This window comes from Lissotriton vulgaris, chromosome 1_2, assembly GCF_964263255.1.
Source record: "Lissotriton vulgaris chromosome 1_2, aLisVul1.2, whole genome shotgun sequence".
NCBI classification, from domain to species: domain Eukaryota; kingdom Metazoa; phylum Chordata; class Amphibia; order Caudata; family Salamandridae; genus Lissotriton; species Lissotriton vulgaris.
Genome location: NC_141686.1, coordinates 99298336 through 99322426, shown reverse-complemented (window position 1 = coordinate 99322426; position 24091 = coordinate 99298336). Strand labels below are relative to the sequence as shown.

General features: G+C 48.9%; 1 protein-coding gene across 10 annotated transcripts in view; it reads left to right on the top strand.

Annotated features, from left to right (window-relative positions):
• The window catches only part of MICAL3 (microtubule associated monooxygenase, calponin and LIM domain containing 3), a 2050293-nt gene that overhangs the window by 414598 nt on the left and 1611604 nt on the right, over nt 1-24091 (top strand). The gene's annotated exons all lie outside the window — the stretch shown is intronic.

The window sequence follows — 24091 nt, the reverse complement described above, 5'->3', positions numbered from 1 at the left end:
GCAAGCAGTGGAGAAATTTTATGCCATCCTGACGTGACCAGGAGGCACAGAAGCACAATGCTCATTTATGTTGAGAGGTTTAGAAGAGACGGCAGTTGTGAGACCAGGCGACACTGAGGTAGACCAGGAGCCGTGCACGGGCTGTTGTTTGTCCGATGCCGGTGTCTAGGTGGACGGTGCCTGCAGGAGCACTAACAAGCCTTTGTATCCACAACTGGCATTGTGAACAAAAAGGAGCAAACACTGAGATCAGCAACGTCCAAGGGACACACCAAGGTCAGGCAGAGGTGTGGAATTTAGTAAAATATCTACTTGTCCATGGGGCAGGTTGCTTCATAAATCTACTTGTCCTATAGCAAAATCCACGTGTCCCTTTGGTGCCATGTAGGGCGACGGCAAATTATGAGAGCAATCTCATCATATGAGAGCTCGAATGTATATGCCTCTATGATTATGCCAGTGCTCATAACATAATAGTGTTTAAATACTTGCAATTCCCATATTTTGCCATCTACATACTGAAGCTAAAGGTAGTGTTAAGCAATAGTTCCAGGGTTAGAATGCTCTTTTGAGTCTGTGCAAACCTACTAACTTACATGTTTTATGGTTTTCAACAACTCTTCTCTAATCTGTTCCCATACTGAGAAATGTTAGCAATTCACTCCTGACAATGGTAGACGTACACCTTCTTCCAGAGTTGGGGGGAAAAAAGTGGTTAGAGGGAAAGTGAACTTGCAAATACTCAGATTTCTGAATCCGCAAATCTACACATGCATATTTGCTCATGCTAAAATGCAGTTCACAGATATTTTCTAAGAGTACTATTTCTTGTCCTAATCCAGTATATATAGCTGCATTTAATGAATGGGCATATACCATGGGTGCACTTTTGAGATTTCTTTTAATAATTGGGCCCTTAATTTAGTCTGGCGTTGACCGTGACCTTTTGAGTTTATTAAAATTCTGTCCCTCTCTCTGTATTGTCTGGCATCACTGTGAGTGACCGCGTTCTGCTCTTTCACAAGGAGCATATCAGCACACAAAGTAATTTTGTTCAGTGTCAGTAACTGTGGCAGTGTGTGCTTTTTTAAACGAAAAACAACTGTTGCTTTAACCAATGTTTATTATAATGGTGAGGGTCCAGCAGCTTCCACACCAATAAGGTTTTACAAAAATCATGCCAAAACAAGTCACACATTGATCAAACTAAAAAGCTGACCACCAATTTCAGGCCTATCTGGCTTTGCCAATGCTTGTTTATTTTTGTTTCCCATAATTTTATTTAAACTTGTTACACTGATTTTCCATTATGAATATTTTTGGGAAATACTAGCATGCATCAACATGTTACTAAATGATGCTGCAAAGAAATGGTACCTAAAAGGTTACAGTGGTTGAGCGAAATGTTTTTTTCCTGCTTTCATTTTTGTATGAACATTTTATTTTGAAAGCAAACTATCATCAATCTTGCTTTCAAGCTTCTGCAAATATTTGCATCAAATCAGAGAGCATTCTGGGAGTATTATGCATAGCCTTATATTGCCAAACATTGAAAACGTGTGTACGCATTTTTAGGTTTCGTCTGGCGTCCGCTGCGCAGCAGCGTTCGCGCAGGCGAAATCTTTTGCAAAGCAATCTGGGGCTTTGTCCCCCCTCTCTGTTCCATTGGCTAGCTCCATAAATGGAGGCTAGCCATTGGAACAGAGATGCATCACTCATTGCCCGAGCAGATTCGTGGGCGTTCCGGCGATTTGTTTCGCTCTCCGCCCCTTTGCGATCGTCATTGCGGCTGTGGGCGGATGTTGTTTTTTTGTTTCTTTTCCGGCATGTTATTGTCATTTCCGACGTGTCTGTTGCCGGGGTAGGCTGCCTATTTTAGTGGTCCTGCAAGGTCTCGCTGGGAGGGCCGGATACTCGACATGCACGGACGGCCTGGAAGCGAGTTGGAACTCGGACCAAGACCTCACGCTGACCGGAGTTGAAGCAGGTACGGGGGTCGTTTGACTGGTGACTTCGGCCTGCTAGTGAGTCTGTGTGGTGTCGTGTATTTTTTACACCAACCACAGACCTCCAGATTACAGTGCAGTCACAGCTAACATCAGGAACACAAATCTGACTAGTTTAACATTTTCTTCCATTCTTGGCCCAAGTGTAGATTCCGTTTCCCACGCTTTCTGAAAAGTATGCATTATTAGTACAAGTTCACCAGTTACTCCCACGCAACCATGGCATTTAAGAATCCCCCTCCTCCGCAGTCATTCTTTCCCTGCTGTGAAGCTTTACAATTTTCCGGCTGTTGATGGGTTTTACCTCCGCTCCCCAGGCAGTGCCTACGTTCGGCGAGCGCTAGGGACTGCAAGGAAGGCGTTCTCCCAAACCGGAAATCAAGGATCCACCTCAGAAAATGGCGGCCGGAGAACTAAATGCCAATGTCTTGCTTGACGCTCATGCCATACAACGGCCCCGAACGCACAATATTATTGTGGCTCTCAGGCGGTAAAGTGTGGAAGTAACTCAGTGAATGTTTAACAAAGAGGTCACAGGCTCGATGCCCAGCAGGGAGTCTACACAGTCTCAGTCCACACAGGACAACCAAATGAGTTCTGTTAAGTTGGCTATGAATAACCACCCCCGTTCAGAAACATAGTTAACTTTTGTGCAGCAGGTACAGTGGCACTGGGGTCCCTTCACCCCGAGGAGGCCTGTCCTTTAACACTAGCTCAGGTGCATGGGGCACTTGGTTCATGCTTGTTTAATGTTCCTTTGGGTAATGTCCGCGCTATATAAAAATGCCCTAAAGAAAATGGCGGCCGGAGAACTAAATGCCAATGTCTTGCTTGACGCTCATGCCATACAACGGCTCCGAACGCACAATATTATTGTGGCTCTCAGGCGGTAAAGTGTGGAAGGAACTCAGTGAATGTTTAACAAAGAGGTCACAGGCTCGATGTCCAGCAGGAAGTCTACACAGTCTCAGTCCACACAGGACAACAAAATGAGTTCTGTTAAGTTGGCTATGAATAACCACCCCCGTTCAGAAACATCGTTAACTTTTGTACAGCAGGTACAGTGGCCCTGGGGTCCCTTCACCCCGAGGAGGCATGTCCTTTAACACTAGCTCAGGTGCATGGGGCACTTGGTTCATGCTTGTTTAATGTTCCTTTGGGTAATGTCCACGCTATATAAAAATGCCGTAAATAAAAATAAATAAATACTGCTGTGCTGGTCCTTTCTGATCTCCGACCCTGGTGCCTAGCTGCCCTAGTACCTGCGGAAGTTGTTCCTGTCCGTTGCAAAGCCATAAGCTGTCTTTGAGCTGGAGGGGCGCAGTGTGCTCTGGGCCAGTCGTTTTGTGTTACCTGTTTTCGTTACTTTTGGTAGATGTGTGTGTGTTTTGCACGTATGTTTAGTTTGCATTTGGTGTTTTTCCATACGTGTCTTGTATGCTAAACTGCATTGGTGCGCCTTTGAAAGTTTGTGCTTGCTGCTGTCCTGCCCCCCCCTGTTCGTGCTTGCTGTCCTGCCTCCCTCCCCCCCCCTCCCGCTGTCCGTGTCTCCGATCCCACCCCCCCTCCATTGCTTTTTTAATGTTCCTTTGGGTAATGTCCGCGCTACATAAAAATGCCCTAAATAAAAATAAATAAATACTGCTGTGCTGGTCCTTTCGAATCTCCGACCCTGCTGCCCCTCCCCTAGTACCTGCGGAAGTCGTTCCTGTCCGTTGCAAAGCCATAAGCTGTCTTTGAGCTGGAGGGGCTCAGTGTGCTCTGGGCCAGTGGTTTTGTGTTACCTGTTTGCGTTACTTTTGGTAGATATGTGTGTGTGTGTGTTTGGTGCATGTGTTTAGTTTGTATTTGGTGTTTTGCCACACGTGTCTTGTATGCTAAACTGCATTGGTGCGCCTTTGAAAGTTTATAATTGTGTTCAATGTATGTTTTGGGTATGTGCAAATGTCGTTTTGATATGTACATGTCTATGTGACATAAGAGTGTTCTGTGTGTGTCGAATGTATGCATTATGTATGAGTGAATGGTTGTGCTTCTATCGCTGTGATTTGTGTTACATATGTTTGTAAGTTTTTGTTTGTTTTTTGTGGTGTGTGCTTACCCCGAATGCACAGAAGTTTGTATTGTTATAGGCGTGCATGGTTTGATTGCTGTGTGTGTGTGTGCGCTTTGGTGAAGTATTCCTGTAATTGTGTTTTGGGCTCACATGTCCCTTTGAGTGTGTGTACTTTGAGTGTGCGTGTTTGCGTGAATGTTGAGTGTTCATGCTGGTGTTGTGCTGTTTGAGCGCCTTGTTTCTGTGTCCCTGTTTGTGTGTGCGTGTGTGTGTATGTGGCAGAGAAAGTGACGCGGGAGCAGGGATGAGGTGTGCCTCGGCCCAGGGGCAGCAGAGCTGGCCTTGTTTCTGGCCTTGCAGTCCCCTTGACACCACCCCAGAGCTGACATTACCGCAGACATTATCTGTGTAATTAGGTTTGCTCGGTCCATCTCAATGGGTTTAAGGAAACGCGATAACAAGGACACAATGGATTGCTTATGGAGTGGACCTGGGAACCTTAAGATTAGGGACAGGGGTAATAGGCATCACAATTTGATTTCATTCCACTACAGGCAATAACACTTTGGGAGCTCGGGGTTGACTCCCATGTGGTAATTTGCTTCACACCTCTTATTTTCGCAAGGGAAACAGACCCTACAGCTCACACACAAGATTTTGTTTAGTTTGTTTGCTTCAGTGAGGATGTTAATGGGAGGCCAAATATGCCAGACCACCTAACTAGAGTGGTGTATGCATTATTCACACATTCAAACTCTAATACACTTGTGCAGTCTTCCACAAATACGCACAGACACACACTTACACGAGTGCCCATTCACGAACACACACGTACATTTTGGTTTATGATTGCATAGATGAGCAGGAGAATGAGTTGCTGACATTTGTTGCATATTGACACCAGCCCTTCAAGGCCTTTTGCACACTATCTCTCTCTTTCACACACTTACCCTCACACATGCACGCACCACTTTCAACATATTGCCACAGATACAAACATATGCATTCTGACATTCACTTGCTTTCACTCGCACATGCAGTAAACATTGTTTCTGGTCCATGATTGCCTCAGAGGGCATGATGAAAAAATCCTTGCATACCAACGAACTAGAGTGGCACATACATTTTCATGCCTTGTGGATCCATGCATATGCACACTCACTCACATGCGCACATTCATACACACTCGTGAACGTTCATTCACACAATGATCATGCACACACACCCGTGCACATGTGCATACTCGCGTGCACACTCGCACACACACCTACAAAAACACACACCATCACTCAGGGAGCTCCTAATTGAATGTGAGCATTGCATGTCAGCAATACACACTTGTGCACACACACACACACACACACACACACACACCTACAAAACACAGACCATCACTCGGGGAGCTCCTAATATTCAGCCAGCTCTTTAATGACTGCAACTTAAGGCAGGGTTTTTGGTCCTTTGATAAGAAGGAGGTTAGTTATTATTAATCATTTTTACTGTTTGTGAGAGATTAAGCTATTGGCATTGTAAATGGCAATGCCATTTATTTATCTGTTTTCAAAACCAACACATAAATAAAAAAATTGTCATTTACAATGTCAATAGCTCTAACTTTTACAAAGACGAAACTGTTGCATTGTAAATGCTTGTTTAATACTGGAACCACTGTCAGAGTGTTCAACTTTTACTTTGAGCTCTCATCCTATTAATAAAGGCTTTCAATTAATGAACCATAATACAAATTTGAACAGAATTAACATATGGAAAAAATATTACCTTAACTGCAGACAGTGCCCTTCCCTGATCCATAATGTGGTACTGCAAACTGGCAGCTAAAAGGTTTGTGCTACTGATGGTTGGGTCTACTTGTCCCAAGGACAAAATACACATGACAACTTGTTGCCCTTGACCCCAAACAATATTTCCTGGGCGTCGGGCTATAGGAATTCCACACCCCTGTCAGGAGAGTTCGAGCAGGCCTTGAGCCAGCAGGGGAGCCCACTGAATCAAAGGAAGACCCTCGAGAGGACCTGGAGGCACCGGAGTCGCAAGAGGACCTCAAGCAGCTCACCAAAGTCCGAGGCCCACAATGGATGAGATGCAGTGAGGGCTCTGTTCTTCAGGAAGTGAGGTGTTGGAGGCTGGAGCTTCTTGCCTGAAGATCTCTGGAGTGCAGAGTAAACAAGCTCTGGCAACGGCAAGTCAATGGCGTGCACAAGGGTTCAGTCCCAGCAAACAAGAGATACTAACCTCCAAATTGCAGGGAAGACAGGTCAGGCCTCTAGGGAGCCACAGAACCACCTAATTTGTTGCTGAGCCTTGGGATATCTCTGGGACGTCTGAAGCAGCAGACCTTTCAGCTTCGATGCAGTGTCTGCAGATGCAGGGGAGTAACTCTTTCACTCAAAAGGAGATTTCTTCTTATGTCCTTGGTACCCACAGGGCTTCTGGAGAAATTGAATGTAGCACAGAATCAGACGAAGACTTGAACAGCGAGACCAAGAGCATCGGGAGTCTTCCTTGATACAATCTTGGTTCCAATCGAAGTCCAAGTATCCAGGCGGTTGAAGAGCTACATAGTTTCAGAGTTGAGTATAGTCTCATGAGGAATCTCAGGACCCACCCATAGGGGAGCCCTTGAGTACCCTAAGAAAAGGGTTTGGGCGACTCTGGGGTTCCTCCCAGAAGAGGAACGGGACAGAGGGGTGGGTACTCCCCTGTCCTTTGTCCAGTTTTATGAAAGAGGGGGAACCAAGGGTTCCTGAACTGGCTCAAACTGGAGTATGCTAGAAGGGCATCATTAAGTCCTGTCTGGGAGGTGGTCACCCCTCTGCGACTGGAAATGTATTGTTTTACCTTCCTCTGCTCGAGCCTGGCTCAGCAGCAGGAGGGCAAATTGTGTCTGTGATCGGCAGCAGCACCAGATATCTGACAGACCCTGAAAGGCTGTTACCAGGAGTAAAGGGGGGTCCCCTTAGGAACACCTCCGTCATGAGAGGTGGAAGCACCAACTCACACAGGCTGCAAGGGCAGGCCTGTAGTCACAGTTTAAGTGGACTCCCATGGGTGGCACAATGCATGGCACAATACATGCAGCAGCCCATGGGAGACCACTGATGTGCCTATGCCCTGTGTACCTCAGTATCATATACTAGGGACTTATAAGGGTTTTTAGTCCATTACTTCCATTCCTTGTGGGATTTGGTTGCGCAGGTACTGCCAATGATCCCGGATGAGGCAAAGGCGTACCCTATCAAGCTATGGCTGATTGGAAAGATGCAGCCATGTTCACAATCCGATGTGGGCTGACAAGAGTGGTTTCTTCTGTGGCTTTTAGATGCCACGCCTGGCTTAGGACAAATGACTTTTTGGAGAATGTCCAAGCTTCGGTTTTGGGCTTGCCCTTTGATGGCTTTGGTCTCTTAGGAGACAAGGTAGGCTCTGCGCTGGAGGGCTTAGAGGACAGCAGTTCTATGGCCAGGTCCTTGGCTCTTTCAATTGCTTCCGCCAACCTCTGTCTTCCTTTCGTGGCCACGGAAGGGTCTTCCAGCTGTGCCTGTACCCGCCCAGCCAGCAAGCTTCCAAACCTCTGTGTGGCTGAGGACGTGGCACCGACATGTCTTGTGGGTCAGGCAACCAATAGGTCAGCTCTGTCCACCACCACGCCCAGCGGCTGCATCATCCAAGCCTCTTTAAATTCTCCTCTAACCATTTTGGGCAACCAGTGGGTGGCAGGATACACAATCACCTGCACCACTGGAGATCAGTAACATCAAACCGCTGGATTCTCCAGATTGTCCAGAGGGGCTACTCTCTCCCTTTCGTGGCTACCCCTGCCCCCATGCCACCCTGTTACGACAGGCTGACGGATGACCATCTAGCTGTACTCTGCCAGGAAGTAGCAGCTGTCTTGACCAAGGGAGCTATAGAGAGGGTACCTGCATCCAAAAGAAGTCCTGCGCCCTTGCAATTTCTTCCTGAAAAGGAGAAATTCAAAATGCTCGCGCTCGCTCAGGTTCTGTCTGCTCTCTCCCTGGGAGACCGGTTGGTAACATTGGGTTTGCAGAACGCATACTTCCACATTCCCGTCTTCCGTGCCCACAGGCATTACCTGAGGTTCATGGTAGGCCATGAACCCTTTATATTTGCTGTGCTCCCTTTCGGCTTTGCAGCACATCTGCTAAAATTAGTGGTTTCAGTATTCCTCTATCTCGACTGGCTATTAAAGGCGGGGTCACCCCAAGCATTCATCTCCCACCTCCAAACTATGCAGATTTCTTGTACTAGCCTGGGTTCACTATCAACGTGCTGAAGTCACACCTGACTCCCTCTCAGATGCTCCCTTTCATTGGAGCTGTTCTGGACATGGTGTAATTTTGGGCATATCCTCTGGAACAGCGAGTCTAGGCTGTTCAGGCTATGATACCGATGTTTCAACCTCTATCCTGGATTTCGGTGAGCCTGACCGAGCTTGCTGGGCCTCATGACCTCCTGCATTTTGTTTGTGACACCTGCCCATTGGTATATTCGGGCTCTGCATGGGGACCTAAAGTTCCAGTGGACTCAGCATCAGGAAAATCTGTCTGGCATGGTCCAGATCTTCTTTTTTTTTTAATTTTATATTCCTTTATTAAACAACCGTCAGCAGAGTACAAGTTATGGAATTATAAGGTACAGCAAATTACATTAGCATCGTATTACCCAGAACCACCTAGCATTCAGAAAGCAACTTAAAACGTGGTTATTTGACAAGTAATCCTCCTTCCCTCCCTAAGCGCCTTGAGACCCTCTGGGTATGTAGTGCGCTATATAAATTCTTTGACTTGACTTGACTTGACTTGCAAGGATTAATACATTTGAAGATTTACGACACAAGAAATGCAGAGACTGCAATAGAGCAGCATGACACATATTGGGCGTGTGGTGACAACAGAGGAAGCAGGGCACATTGCTTAGTGTATGATGGTATATGTAGCCTTACAGTGCTGTGTGTCCCACCCCAGGGATCTCAAGAGTGGCGAGGTTATCTCTGGAGCACCCGCCAGAACGAGGGCTTAGGAATCAACAGAGAAAGGATGTTGCAGCAAGTATGACTGCAGCGGGCCCCACATATCTCGGGGTCGTGAAGAGCGAGGTAATAATTCAGCAAATGTGCTAAGTTGGTCTTGCCAAAGGATCATATCACCCAACCATTTCTTAAATTTGGGGGCACGGCCCCACCTGCAGGCCACACGCCGTTTCGCCAGAACCAGGCTGAAAGAAACAAACCCTCTGTATGTGGTAGGGATAGGCGCAGTGTAGCCCAGAAGAGCAGTGAGTGGAGATCTAGGAAGGGGTACAGTAGTCATGGAATCAAGAGCATCAAAAACCAGCTGCCTTTAGTCGTACACCCCAGGGCACGCCCAAGCAAGGTGAAGAAAATCTGCCTGTCCCGCCTGGCACCTAGCACATCTGTCAGTCACGTAGCCCGTACCTGTATAACTGCATGGGGGTGTAATATTAGCGTTGAAGATAACGGTAATGGATAATGCATATCCTGATGTTAGAGGAGACGCCCCTCCGTCTGTTTACAGCAAAATGTTGTTTGCTCATCTGTGAGATCTTGACCCAGCTCCAGCCCCAACGTAACGCGAGAAGTACAAGGTAAATATTCATGATCGACATAAAGGGAATGGTAAAGGACGGACACCAGATGACTAGCGTTATCCGCCTGAAGCACACAATGCAGAGGCGGCAGGATGGGGGGCTCAGAGAGGAACATAGCGTGGCATGCTCGCACCCCATGTCTCAGACGGGAATACAGAAATGTGTCCATGGTAGAAGGGAGTAGGGTCATAACATAACTGCTAGAGAGTGCGAAATTTACCTTTATCAAAGAGGTCACCCCAGGTGCGAATGTTCCACGTCCGAACCATGTTTCTAAAAATACCTTCTTGCGGCAACGCCACATCGGGATGGTAGGTCAGAGGAAGGAGAAGGGAATAAAGGTAGGGTGCGGACGTATGCACTAGAATGCGAGCCCCGGCTGCATGTGTGCAATCAATTGAGGTTGGCTCTTTCTCACAAGGTACCGCTCTAGATAATGAGACCATCCAATGCGATAGGGTCCCATAACCAATGTTTAGCGGCCACATGACGGGTATAACGGGGGGGATGGAACCAATAGTGAGCAAATTGCGCCTGTGCACTGATGCAATACAACTCAAAGTTTGGAATGTCCAAGCCTTCCTGCTCGTACGGTCGTTTAAGCGTGTCCCATTGGATATGGGGTTGTTTGCCCCCACCCACATCAGTCTAGACGGGTCCGACCGAAGGGAACAGAAGTGGCGCCCGGGGTTATAAGGGATATTAAGGAATAGGTAAAGGAATTTTGGTAATATGACCATTTTAATAAGGGAAATGCGACCTGCCATTGTAAGGGGTAACGCTATCCAGTGGGTAATGCAACTAGCAATGTGTTCCATGGCGCATCCATAATTGAGGCGCATGAGTTCCTCACGATTAGTCGTGACCTTAATCCCAATATATTTGACCTTGTCCTCGCACCACACTATTGGATAGTCAATCTTAAAGGAGACAGCAGCACTCGTCTAGGGTAATATTTGCGATTTGGACCAATTTATATTAATGCCTGAAAGGCCACCAAATCTTACAAATTCACGCATAATTGGATTCAAATTTTGACGGGGGTCTTTTATATAGAGAGTGACGTCATCCGCATATAGGGATATGAGGATAGGGCGTAACAGGCAAAGAAGACCAACATGATGATAGTGCTGTCTAATCCTCACCGCCAGAGGCTCCATAATAAGGGCAAATAGGAGGGGGGAGAGGGGACACGCCTGGCGGGTGCCGCGGGATAGTGAAAAAGACGGCGAAGATTTCCCGTTTATCAGTACTCTCGCTATGGGTGAGGTGTACAGCAAGCGAATCCAGGAGAGGAAGCAGACGGTTAAACCCATACATTGAAGTACAGCAAACAAATAATCCCATTCAACGGAATCAAAAGCCTTGAAGGCGTCCAAGAAGACTACCGCCAGTGCCAGCTTGGGATCAACTGTCTGCAGGATGGAGATAAAGGTGCAGAGATTGTGACGTCGCCTTGCCTGGTATAAAACCCGACTGGTCGGGAAGGACCAATTTGTCTAGCAGATGACAGTCGGTTCGCTAAAAGCTTAGCAAGGATCTTTCTATCCGTATTCAGCAAAGACAATGGTCTGTAGGACTCATCGGTCAGGAGGTTGACCTGGTTTTATCAAGGAGGTGATTAGGGCTTCCCTCATTGAAGGCGGAAGGATTTGGGTCTCTTGGGCTTCAAGGAAGACTTCTTTCAACACAGGAAGTAGCTGTTCGATGTATCGTTTTTTTTTTAAAATCTGTTTATTAGCATAGCAATTGGAGCAGTTACATACATATTCGGGCGCAGCAGTAATTAGAATGTCACATGTATATGTTTGCTCAGTACTTACAGGTACTTAGTATCATTGATTTTTCGTTTTCGTCCGGAACCATGGTAACTTAACAATCCCATAACATTCCTGTACCCTCCCCCACCCTCTAGAAACCCTCCCGCCCGACCGCATCTGCATAATAGCCTCCCTGAACTCATCGTCCCGAAAGGCGCAGCCAGAAACTCACATTGTGTGTCCCCCAACCATCTCAGAGCAATGTCACTGAATAAGGGTGTGAAGTCTGGTGGGGTAGTGCGTTGCGTTGTATATAAATTCTTGTAGAATGAGGTGAAAGTGTGCAATATGTCTTGACTATCCCTATGTTGTGTGCCGTCCTCGTCCACCACCTCCAGCACAAAGCTGGAGAAGCGAGGCTGTTTAATCTCTGTAGCTAGAGCCCGACCTGGTCTCTACCCCTCCCCGTACCGACGAGCTGTGAAGTATTTGCCCACGGAGTTTCACTTCCCTGTCAGCAGTGGTAACACAGTCATTTTTTCTCGAAGCAGTGCTCTATTGCCAGTTACGTCGAATGTCACGGAGGACACCACTGCTTTTGGATATGCCAATGCCCCGGACGGAAACTTTAAAAGCCCCCCAAAGCGTGGATAGAAGGTCTACAGAGCCCTTGTTTCTGTCCAAAAATCTTTAATTTCTTCCCCAAGTTCGGCCTGGAAGACTGTATCTAAAAGGGCCTCCGGGCGAAGATGCCAGAAGCGGGTGGTGTCTACTATACTGGGGGGGGAGGGGGTGTCATCTCAAGGCACACAGGGGCATGGTCAGAGAATGTGCGGGCAAGATGAATTACAGATTGGATCCAAGGTGACGCACCCCGGGAGCAAAGCCGGTAGTCTAGCCAAGACCATGTAGCGTGACCGGGAAGCAACCGTTACATCGCAACTTTTACAACACACTTCTATTACAACGCAACTTTTACAACGCTGGATCCATTACATCGCATGCCTTTACAACGCATGACATTACATAGCAGATGCTATTACAACGCATGCCATTACAACGTAAGTATAGGTAAGTATATAATTTTTTTTAAATTTAATTTAATATTATTTAATTAATTTAATTAATATTAATTATAAATAAATATATTAATTTGTTTTTTTCATTATAAATTAAATATATTAATTTAAGTAATTTTAAAAATAAGTATGAGTATATGTTTTGGGGTACTGAGGTATATGTTTTGGGGTGTTTGGGTATTTTTAGGTTTCAGGGCTGGGTCTGGGGTACAGGGGTATTTTTAGGTTTTAGGGCTGGGTTTGGGTTTTGGGGTACAGGGGTATTTTTAGGTTTCAGGGCTGGGTTTGGGTTTTGGGGTACAGGGGTATTTTTAGGTTTTAGGGCTGGTTTTGCGGTACAGGGGTATTTTTAGGTTTTAGGGCTGGGTTTGGGTTTTGGGGTACAGGGGTATTTTTAGGTTTCAGGGTTGGGTTTGGGTTTTGGGGTACAGGGGTATTTTTAGGTTTCAGGGCTGGGTTTGGGTTTTGGGGTACAGGGGTATTTTTAGGTTTTAGGGCTGGGTTTGGGTTTTGGGGTACAGGGGTATTTTTAGGTTTCAGGGCTGGGTTTGGGTTTTGGGGTACAGGGGTATTTTTAGGTTTCAGGGCTGGGTTTGGGTTTTGGGGTACAGGGGTATTTTTAGGTTTCAGGGCTGGGGCTGGGTTTGGGTTTTGGGGTACAGGGGTATTTTTAGGTTTCAGGGCTGAGTTTGGGTTTTGGGGTACAGGGGTATTTTTAGGGTTCAGTTTTTAAAAAAAAAAAACGACTTTAAATAAATTAAATTAATTAAACTAAATTAATTAAATTATATTTACAATTTTTAAATTAATTAAATTAAATTACATTTATTAAAATAAATCAATTACAATTTTAAAATTAATTAAATTATTAAATTTAATTAAATTTAATTAAAATAAATTAATTACAATTTTAAATTAATTAAATTAATTACATTAAATTAATTAAATTATATTTACAATTTTAAAATTAATTAAATTAAATTAATTAAATTAAATTTTTTAATTTAATTGAATTAAATTAATAGAATTACATTTATTAAATTAATTACAATTTTAAAATTATTTAATTTAATTTAAATTAATTAAATTAATTAAATTCACTTAATTACATTTTCTTTAAAAAGATATACTTACCTATACTTGCGTTGTAATGGCATGCGTTGTAATAGCATCTGCTATGTAATGACATGCGTTGTAAAGGCATGCATTGTAATGGATCCTGCGTTGTAAAAATCGCGTTGTAATGGAATGCGATGTAAAATTATGCGTTGTAACGTCATACATCCAGCGTGACCAGAGGTGTAATACATGCCCTCCCTCCAGTCGGGATGTGTATACCTCCAGGCATCCACTAGCCCGTGCTCTTCCAGGATCCCCAACAGCATATCACGCGCCCTGGTGTAATGGTGAGGCAGAGGATTGGAGCGGTCCCCTGCTGGGTGCAATGCAATATTAAAATCCCCTCCCCATATCACATGTGTGGTTCCCATATGTAATATACGGCCCCAGAGAGTGGAGAATATTGTGGGTCGTCATGGTTAGGGCCGTAGCTACATGCTATGGCAACTGACTGGGTGCAAAGAGTACTCCACACTATGCAACTGCGGCCAGAGTCATCACAGTAAGTGCCTCTCTAGATAAAAGGTGTATTTTTTTATCAGAATGACGGTACCCCTAGAATAGGTGGAATAAGCTCGGACCGAAGCCCATCTGGCACCAACACTTGGGGGTGAACGGGGGTCTGTATGCGTCTCCTGGAGTAGTGCAATGTGAGTGTGACCTGACCTCGGGTCACTCCCCACGCTGCACGGCTCCCCCTGGTCGCCAGTGACTGCCCCTGCTGCTGCTGCCAAGGGTCCGCCGCCGCTTGTGTGCCCTGGTACCTGCCTCTGCTGGCAGCTTCGTTTTTGCTGTTGTTGCCCTGTCTGCTGTCCTGATTGTTGGTTGCCCCTCTGGTTGCTTAGTTTTTGCCGTTTTTAGGGCTCGCCTGCTGATGCGCATGCTCATAGCTGGCGAGCTATATTGCAGCTTAAACAGAGTTAACCTAACTCGGCGATTTGTTGCAGTGCCCTAAGCGCGTGCACATCAAAGCCACCAGCCTCCTCAGGCATGTCAAGCTTCCTCCAGCCGGCATTTCTCCTCCCTTAATTATTCACTGCACGGCCGGCCGGCAGGCACATCAAAGGCTGCTGCTCCCGGCCCCTATTCTTCCCTTCTTGCCTCTCCCCGCCCCCCCCCCCTTCCCACCACAGCAATGCTGAGGGATTGTTTATATTGCAGCCTACCCATCTCACACGCTGCTCTTGAAACAATGTTGGTCATGATATAATTAAACGCTCTAATTATTTTATCAGGGCCACACAGAATTTTATAAAGTCTTTTGCTGGCATTTTCGTTTTATGCTGATTGCTATTTTACACCTTTCACATGCTGGTGATTTGCTTCAAAGGAATGCATTCATCCTGCATCCCGTTACTAGAGCTTTTTCCTCTTCTGCTATATATGGGTTTTAGTTGAATTTCATTGATCTCTTTTACTAATGATTTATAAAAAGTGCCACATACCACACAGCTCCACCTACACAGCTCCACCGATGCACCCACCACACAGCTCCACCGATGCACCCACCACACAGCTCCACAGAGGCACCCACAACACAGCTCCACCGATGCACCCACCACACAGCTCCACAGATGCACCCACCACACAGCTCAAGCAATGCAACCACCACACAGCTCCACCGACACAGCTCCACCAATGCACCCACCACACAGCTCCACCGATGCACCCACCACACAGCTCCACCGATGCACCCACCACACAGCTCCACCGAGGCACCCACCACACAGCTCCACCGAGGCACCCACCATACAGCTCCACCGATGCACCCACCATACAGCTCCACCGATGCACCCACCACACATCTCCACCGATGCACCCACCACACATCTCCACCGATGCACCCACCACACAGCTCCACCGATGCACCCACCACACAGCTCCACCGAGGCACCCATCACACAGCTCCAAAGATGCACCCACCACACAGCTCCACTGATGCAACCACCACACAGCTCCACCGACACAGCTCCACCGATGCACCCACCAGAGCTCCACAGATGCACCCACCGCACAGCTCCACCGAGGCACCCACCACACAGCTCCACAGAGGCACCCACCACACAGCTCCACAGAGGCACCCACCAAACAGCTCCTCAGAGGCACCCACCAAACAGCTCCACAGATTCACCCACCACACAGCTCCACCGCAGCACCCACCACACAGCTCCACCGCAGCACCCACCACACAGCTCCACCGCAGCACCCACCACACAGCTCCACCGCAGCACCCACCACACAGCTCCACCGATGCACCCACCACACAGCTCCACCGATGCACCCACCACACAGCTCCACCGATGCACCCACCACACAGCTCCACCGATGCACCCACCACACAGCTCCAGCGATGCAGTCACCACACAGCTCCAGCGATGCAGTCACCACACAGCTCCACCGACACAGCTCCACCGATGCACCCACCACACAGATCTACAGATGCCCCCACCACACAGCTCTACCGATGCACCCACCACACAGCTCCACCGATGCACCCACCACACAGCTCCACCGATGCACCCACCACACAGCTCCACCTACACAGCTCCACCAATGCACCCACCACCCAGCTCCACCGATGCACCCACCACACAGCTCCACCTACACAGCTCCACCAATGCACCCACCACACAGCTCCACCAATGCACCCACCACACAGCTCCACCGATGCACCCACCACACAGCTCCACCGATGCACCCACCACACAGATCCACCGATGCAGCCACCACACAGCTCCACTGATACAGCTCCACTGATGCACCCACCACCCAGCTCCACCGATGCGCCCACCACACAGCTCCACCGATGCACCCACCACACAGCTCCACCAATGCACCCACCACACAGCTCCACCGAGGCACCCACCATAAAGCTCCACCAAGGCACCCACCACACAGCTCCACCTACACAGCTCCACCGATGCACCCACCACACAGCTCCACTGATGCACCCACCACACAGCTCCACCGATGCACCCTCTAAACAGCTCCACAGATGCACCCACCACACAGCTCCACAGATGCACCCACCACACAGCTCCACAGATGCACCCACCACACAGCTCCACAGAGGCACCCACCACACAGCTCCACAGATGCACCCACCACAGAGCTCCACAGATGCACCCACCACCACCGATGCACCCACCACACAGTTCCACAGAGGCACCCACCACACAGCTCCACAGAGGCACCCACCACACAGCTCCACCGATGCACCCACCACACAGCTCCACAGATGCACCCACCACCACCGATGCACCCACCACACAGCTCCATCGATGCACCCACCTTACAGCTCCACTGATGCACCCACCACCCAGCTCCACCAGTGCACCCACCACACAGCTCCACCTACACAGCTCCACCGAGGCACCCAGCTCCACCGAGGCACGCACCACACAGCTCCACCGATGCACCCACCACACAGATCCACCGATGCAGCCACCACACAGCTCCACTGACACAGCTCCACTGATGCACCCACCACCCAGCTCCACCGATGCGCCCACCACACAGCTCCACCGATGCACCCACCACACAGCTCCACCAATGCACCCACCACACAGCTCCACCGAGGCACCCACCATACAGCTCCACCAAGGCACCCACCACACAGCTCCTCCTACACAGCTCCACTGATGCACCCACCACACAGCTCCACTGATGCACCCACCACACAGCTCCACCGATGCACCCACCACACAGCTCCACAGATGCACCCACCACACAGCTCCACAGAGGCACCCACCACACAGCTCCACAGAGGCACCCACCACACAGCTCCACAGATGCACCCACCACAGAGCTCCACAGATGCACCCACCACCACCGATGCACCCACCACACAGTTCCACAGAGGCACCCACCACACAGCTCCACAGAGGCACCCACCACACAGCTCCACCGATGCACCCACCACACAGCTCCACAGATGCACCCACCACCACCGATGCACCCACCACACAGCTCCACAGAGGCACCCACCACACAGCTCCACCAATGCACCCACCACACAGCTCCACAGATGCACCCACCACACAGCTCAAGCGATACAGCCACCACACAGCTCCACGGACACAGCTCCACCAATGCACCCACCACACATCTCCGCCGAGGCACCCACCACACAGCTCCACCGATGCACCCACCACACAGTTCCACCGATGCACCCACCACACAGCTCCACCAATGCACCCACTAAGCTCCACCGATGCACCCACCACACAGCTCCACCGATGCACCCACCACACAGCTCCACCGATGCACCCACCACACAGCTCCACCGATGCACCCACCACACAGCTCCACCGATGCACCCACCACACAGCTCCACCGATGCACCCACCACACAGCTCCACCGATGCACCCACCACACAGCTCCACCGATGCACCCACCACACAGCTCCACTGATGCACCCACCACACAGCTCCACTGATGCACCCACCACACAGCTCCACTGATGCACCCACCACCCAGCTCCACCGAGGCACCCACCACACAGCTCCACCGAGGCACCCACCACACAGCTCCACCGAGGCACCCACCACACAGCTCCACCGATGCACCGACCACACAGCTCCACCGATGCACCGACCACACAGCTCCGCTGAGGCACCCACCACACAACTACACCGATGCACCCACCACACAGCTCCACCGATGCTCCAACTAAGCTCCACCAATGCACCCACCAAACAGCTCCACCGATGCACACACCACTCAGCGCAACCACAGCATCACTCAGCGCAACCACAGCATCACTCAGCATCACCACAGCATCACTCAGCGCAACCACAGTATCACTGGTTCAAATATATTCTTTCAATGTTTCAAGCTGTTTTCAAGCTTTCACGCTTTATTACAAATCACAAAAAGATGTTATTTCACTTCTGTTCTTGGATTTTCGTCACAATAAAAAACACTGAACATAATCTTCACAAATGTTATTTACAAAAGTTTAGGCTATTGCCATTACAAATTAAATATATTATTTAAGTATCAATTATTTAAAAAAATTAAAAGCCATTGTTATTTGTAATATCAAAACATCTAAGTCACGTAAATACAAAACATGTTGCATTACAAATGCTTTAGGTGTCACATTTGCGAACGTTATAACTATTGGCATTGTAAGTGACAAAGCTATTAATTTATCTATTAAAAAAAACACATAAATAAAAAAAATTCATTTATAACACCAATAGCTCAAACTTTCCTAATGCGAGCCCTATTGCATTTCCAATGCTTGTTGCTGTTGTTGCCCTGTCTGCTGTCCTGATTGTTGGTTGTCCCTCTGGTTGCCACCCTCTGTTTGCTGCCCGTTCTGTGCCCCTCTGTTGCTGCCCGTTCTGTGCCCTCGCCCTATGTGCCCCCTCCCGCTCACCACTTCCCGCCGCTGCTCCCCTGCGGCCCCACCCCCTTTTGCCTTCTATGCCCCGTGCCAGTTGCCCATTGGCCACCCCGTTCCCGCCTCCCAGCTGCTCCTCCCTCCCACTTCGCCTCTTATGGAGGGCGGCGTGCGGACGTGCGCAGTGGGCGTGCTGCTGACGTGCCGAACCCGCGCCAAAGGCAAGCCCGTCTGTGCCCGTCCGCGCCCGTCCGCGCCTGGTCCGCGCCCAGCGCCAGAACCCCTGGGCCCCGCGCCCCCCGCATCACCAGACTACACTACAACTCCAGCACCCTCCACGCACTCAACACTGAACGAGACCACCCCTGCTACCGGGCCAACCCGAAACACACCCATGGGCCCTTCGCCTGCCGGAACTGCAGCTACACCAGCATCCAGCCCTACAAACCACCAGCCAGCGAACCTAACCACCTCCGCTGCATCCTCCTCAACACCCGCTCCGCACCAAGCACGCCATCGAACTCTGGGACCTCCTGGACTCCACCGCCCCGACGTCGCCTTCTTGACGGAGACCTGGCTGAACGCCACCTCGCCCCAGACATCGCCATAGCCATCCCACGGTGCGGTCTCTGCAGGAGATCTTGTAGCCCTAACGGAGCTGGAGGGGGAATCGCCATCATCCACAAGGACACCCTCAGAGTCTCAACCAACACCGACGACGCCCTCACCCCCGCCGAGCACATGCACTTCCAGATCCACACCGACCCCAACACCACCCTCAGAGGAACCCTCGTCTACAGACCACCCGGACCACGACCACAGTTCTGCGATACCATCGCCGACCTAGTCAGCACCCACGACCTCGCATCCACAGACTACATCCTCCTCGAGGACCTGAACTTCCACCTCGAGAACAACGACGCCAACTCCACCGCCCTGATCGATAACCTCGGACTCAAACAACTCGTAACGTCACCCACCCACGCCGCTGGACACACACTGGATCCCATCTTCTCCACAAGCCCCCACGTCTCCTTCAACCACACCACTGAACCCCACTGGACCTACCACAGATGCGTCCACTTCACCTTCAGCAAACCCATCACACACCACCGCACCCAACAGCTACCAAGCCGCTGCTGGGGAAGGGTCATCAAGGACCAACTGACTACCACCCTCGCCCTGAGACCACCCGCTGACACCCACCGACCCGGACACCGCCGCAACCAACCTCAAACAATGGATCAACGACTGCGCCAACACCCTCGCCCCTCTCAAGACCCCCACAACTAACCACACCAATATGAAAGTCGCCTGGTTCACCGAAGACCTCCGGACCTCCAAGCTCACCTGTCTGAAGCTAGAGAAGAAATGGCTCCGCAACCGAACCCCAGACAGCCACACAGCCCACAGAAACGCCACCCGCAAACACCACCAACTCATCAGGACCGCCAAGAGGACTGCCTTCAAGTACCGACTAGACAACAACGCACACAACACCAAAGAACTCTTCAGCATTGTGAAAGAACTCTCCAACCCCAGCTCCAGCACCAACGACATCCCTCCATCACAAGACCTGTGCGACTGACTCCCCGGCCACCTTCTTCCACCGCAAGATCATCGACATCCACGACAGCTTCAACTCCGACACCCCCTCACCTACCACCGACTCCACCACCCCTGCGACCACCACCCGCACATGCCGCCTGACCGACTGGTCTCACGTCAACGACGAAGACACCATCAAAACCATGAACTCCATCCACTCCGGATCCCCATCCGACCCCTGCACTCACCACGTCTTCAACAAAGCCAGCACAACCATCGCACCCCACCTCTGGAAAACTATCAACAGCTCCTTCGAGACAGCAACCTTCCCGGAAAACTGGAAGCACGCCGAGATCAACGCCCTCCCGAAGAAGCCCAAAGCGGACCCCAAGGACCTCAAGAACTTCCGGCCCTTCTCCCTGCTCCCGTTCCCGGCAAAAGTGACAGAGAAGATTGTCAACAAACAGCTAACTCGCTACCTCGAAGACCACAACGTCTTGGACGCATCCCAATCCGGCTTCCGCAGCAACCACAGCACCGAGACCGCCCTCATCGCCGCCACCGACATCATCAGGATCTTGATGGACAAAGGCGAAACAGCCGCCCTCATCCTCCTGGACCTATCAGCTGCCTTCGACACGGAAGAAGAAGAAAAGTTTATTGTATTTAGTTAATTAAAACCTTTACAATGTTGTAACATAAAACAGATGAATTAAAAAGAGTACAAAGTCTCAAATGGTTAAAAGGAAACTTTCTAATGGTCCATGGAATTGGAATGTTTGTGAGAGGAGAGAGGGGGTTCAGTGAATTAGTTCATTATACATTCACGCATCCGGCTTCAGAGCTTTAGTATTGTGTTTCTCAGTATTTTGTATTATCTGCAATGACTTTTGACAGAATCTTGCGGCTCTACAAGCTGTCTGCAATTGTTGGCTGTTCAGTGCTAGCATGACAGCCGAGCGGCATGATCTGATTTAAAAAAAAAACGGAATGAGTGAAGGAGAAAATAACGTCTCAGGTTTTTCAGAGAGGGGCAGATGCAAAGAATGTGCAACAATGATTCTTCCTTTTGTCCACATAGTCTGCAGTCAGTGGTCGACCATGTTTGCTTCCATGCTGGTGTATGTTCTTTTAAGGTGGAGGTGCCCAGCCGTAGATTTAGAAGAGTCTTTTGGGCGGCCATGGATATATGGTTGACTAAATAAGGTTGAGGCTCCATTTTCCCATACGTGGCCAACACCGTCCACCCGTGATTTTTGTTTGCTATTGCTGCTTTATCTAATAGCCATGTTCTTTGCTTAGCGGCTCCGTTGGTCACTTTTTTAAAAGCCGCGAAGGTTTGGTTTGTATTCCATGCCTTTTCCAGATTGCGTTCTGACAGGGCGTTCGCGCATACTGTGTTCCAGTCATTTTTTGAATTTCTCTGGTGCTTCATCTCCGTCCAACACAAACCCATGAGCGTGTCTTCTTGCGCTGCTCTTAGTTTCCAACATATTTTTAAAATAGCCGCTTGTCTGACTTGGTGCTGATTTGTTAGCCGAATTCCAGGTGGATCTGCGATTGGGATACGAACCTCGGGATGTGGAAAATATGTTTGAACAGCTCTGACTGTTGCGTGTTACACGTGTACAATTCCGACCCGTAAGTTAGAGATGGTAGAAACTTGGCGGCTATTACCTTCAACAAGTGCGAGTTGGAGGGGCAATTCAATTTTCTTTTCAGTAGGTTTAGTGCAAAACGTAATTTGTTTGCCTGAGCCTTTCTGTACAATTGGTGGTCATTCAGAGTCCATCTGGAGTCGACCACTATGCCCAGATATTTGTACGAGGCAGATTGCTCTATGGTGTTGCCCGCAATGTGCCATTTGAAGCGTTTCTTCCCTGATCGCGAGGCAAAACAGACGATCTTTGTTTTCTTAAAATTGATTTGCAGGCCCCGTGCGCAGATGTAATCGTGTAGCTTTGTGATGGAGCGTTGGAGGCCCATCGGGGTCTGACTACACAGTACGATGTCATCTGCGTACTGTATGCTCCTGATTTTATGCTGGGCTAGCTTTGGTGGGTCGCTTTCTGTCTCCGCGATGCTCGTGTCCAGGTCCGCTGTGAAGATGTTAAACAGTGTTGGTGCCAGTACACAACCTTGCTTGAGGCCAACGTGGGTGGGTATTTTTCTGGGTATTCTTCCTCCGTTCCCTATTTTTATTCTTACCCAGGTGGATGAATATAGGTTGACAATTGCCCGCAACAGCTTTGGTGGTATTTCCCAGGTGGCCCTTTTTTGCCATAGGGCCTCCCTCGGGACTGTGTCGAACGCTGTTTTTAAGTCGACAAAACACGTGTACAGCTTGGTAGTTTTCTCCCTTGCTCTGTCGACCAAGAGGTTTAACGCCAGCAGGTTACATAGAGTGTTGGTTCCAGGCCTGAAACCTGTCTGCGTCATCGGGAGGATTTTTTTCGTACGTACCCAGTCTTCTAAGGCCGTGAGCAGATTCGAGGCGTAGATTTTGGCCTCGACATCTATGAGCGCTATGAGGCGATAATTAGCTGGATCAGATCTTGAGCCTGCCTTAAAGATTGGGTGGAGGATGCTACCTCTCCATGATTGAGGAATGCTTTCTGACTGAAAAACAGTGTTGTATAGAGGGGTGAGATGTTCCGCCCAGAACTGACGATCTTGTTTAAACAAGGCGTTCGGTATGCCGTTTGGTCCAGGTGCGCCTTTTGATCTTAGGTTTTTTAGTACTATTTCTACCTGTGTCGGCGTTATCCAGTATGTGAATCCACATCTTGGGTGTTTTTTTGGTGTGGGGTCTGGGGGGTTGGACTCCATGCTAGCGTGTTATTGCATTGTGTGTGTTCTAGATACTGTATTCAATCATCCTCAAGTATGTTGGCGTTCGAATCCTTAGCAGCTCCATTTACGATTTTGTTTATTTCTGCCCAAAATTTAGCATTATTGTTGGATTTGCTGTGTGCTAATAGTGATTGCCAGATGCCAGTTTGGTGTTTTTTGATTTTTCTAGCCATACTTCTTTTTTGTATTTTTGCCTTAATTTGTATATTTGATTGGTTATGTCTTCACCCGTTATCTTAGCTGTCACTTGTATTTTTCTGATTTCTTGGTTTAGAGACCTTTTGGTGTATGCTATGCATCGCAGGCACACCTGAGGAGCTTTGCCCAAGATCATTTGATGATTGCGGGGTTTGTTACCAAATCTTTCTATTAATGTTGTGATCAGGCTTACCCAGTTGTCCACGGGTGATGGTGGGTCAACTCTGGTTGCATCAGTTTGGGTGTTGTGAATGTGCATCATTATCTCTTTGGTGTTATTGCCGTTCCACACGAGTCTCTTAAGATTGTAAAGGCTTGGGGGTTCGGTCAAAACTTCGTGTGCTGCGGCCCTCTTATGTTGGAGGGTGAATTCAAATGCTTGTACATTGTGGTCGCTCTCCGTTCTGTGGATGATTTTGTAGTTAACGATAGATTGCAGGACTGATAATTCCACAATAGTATAGTCCAGGAC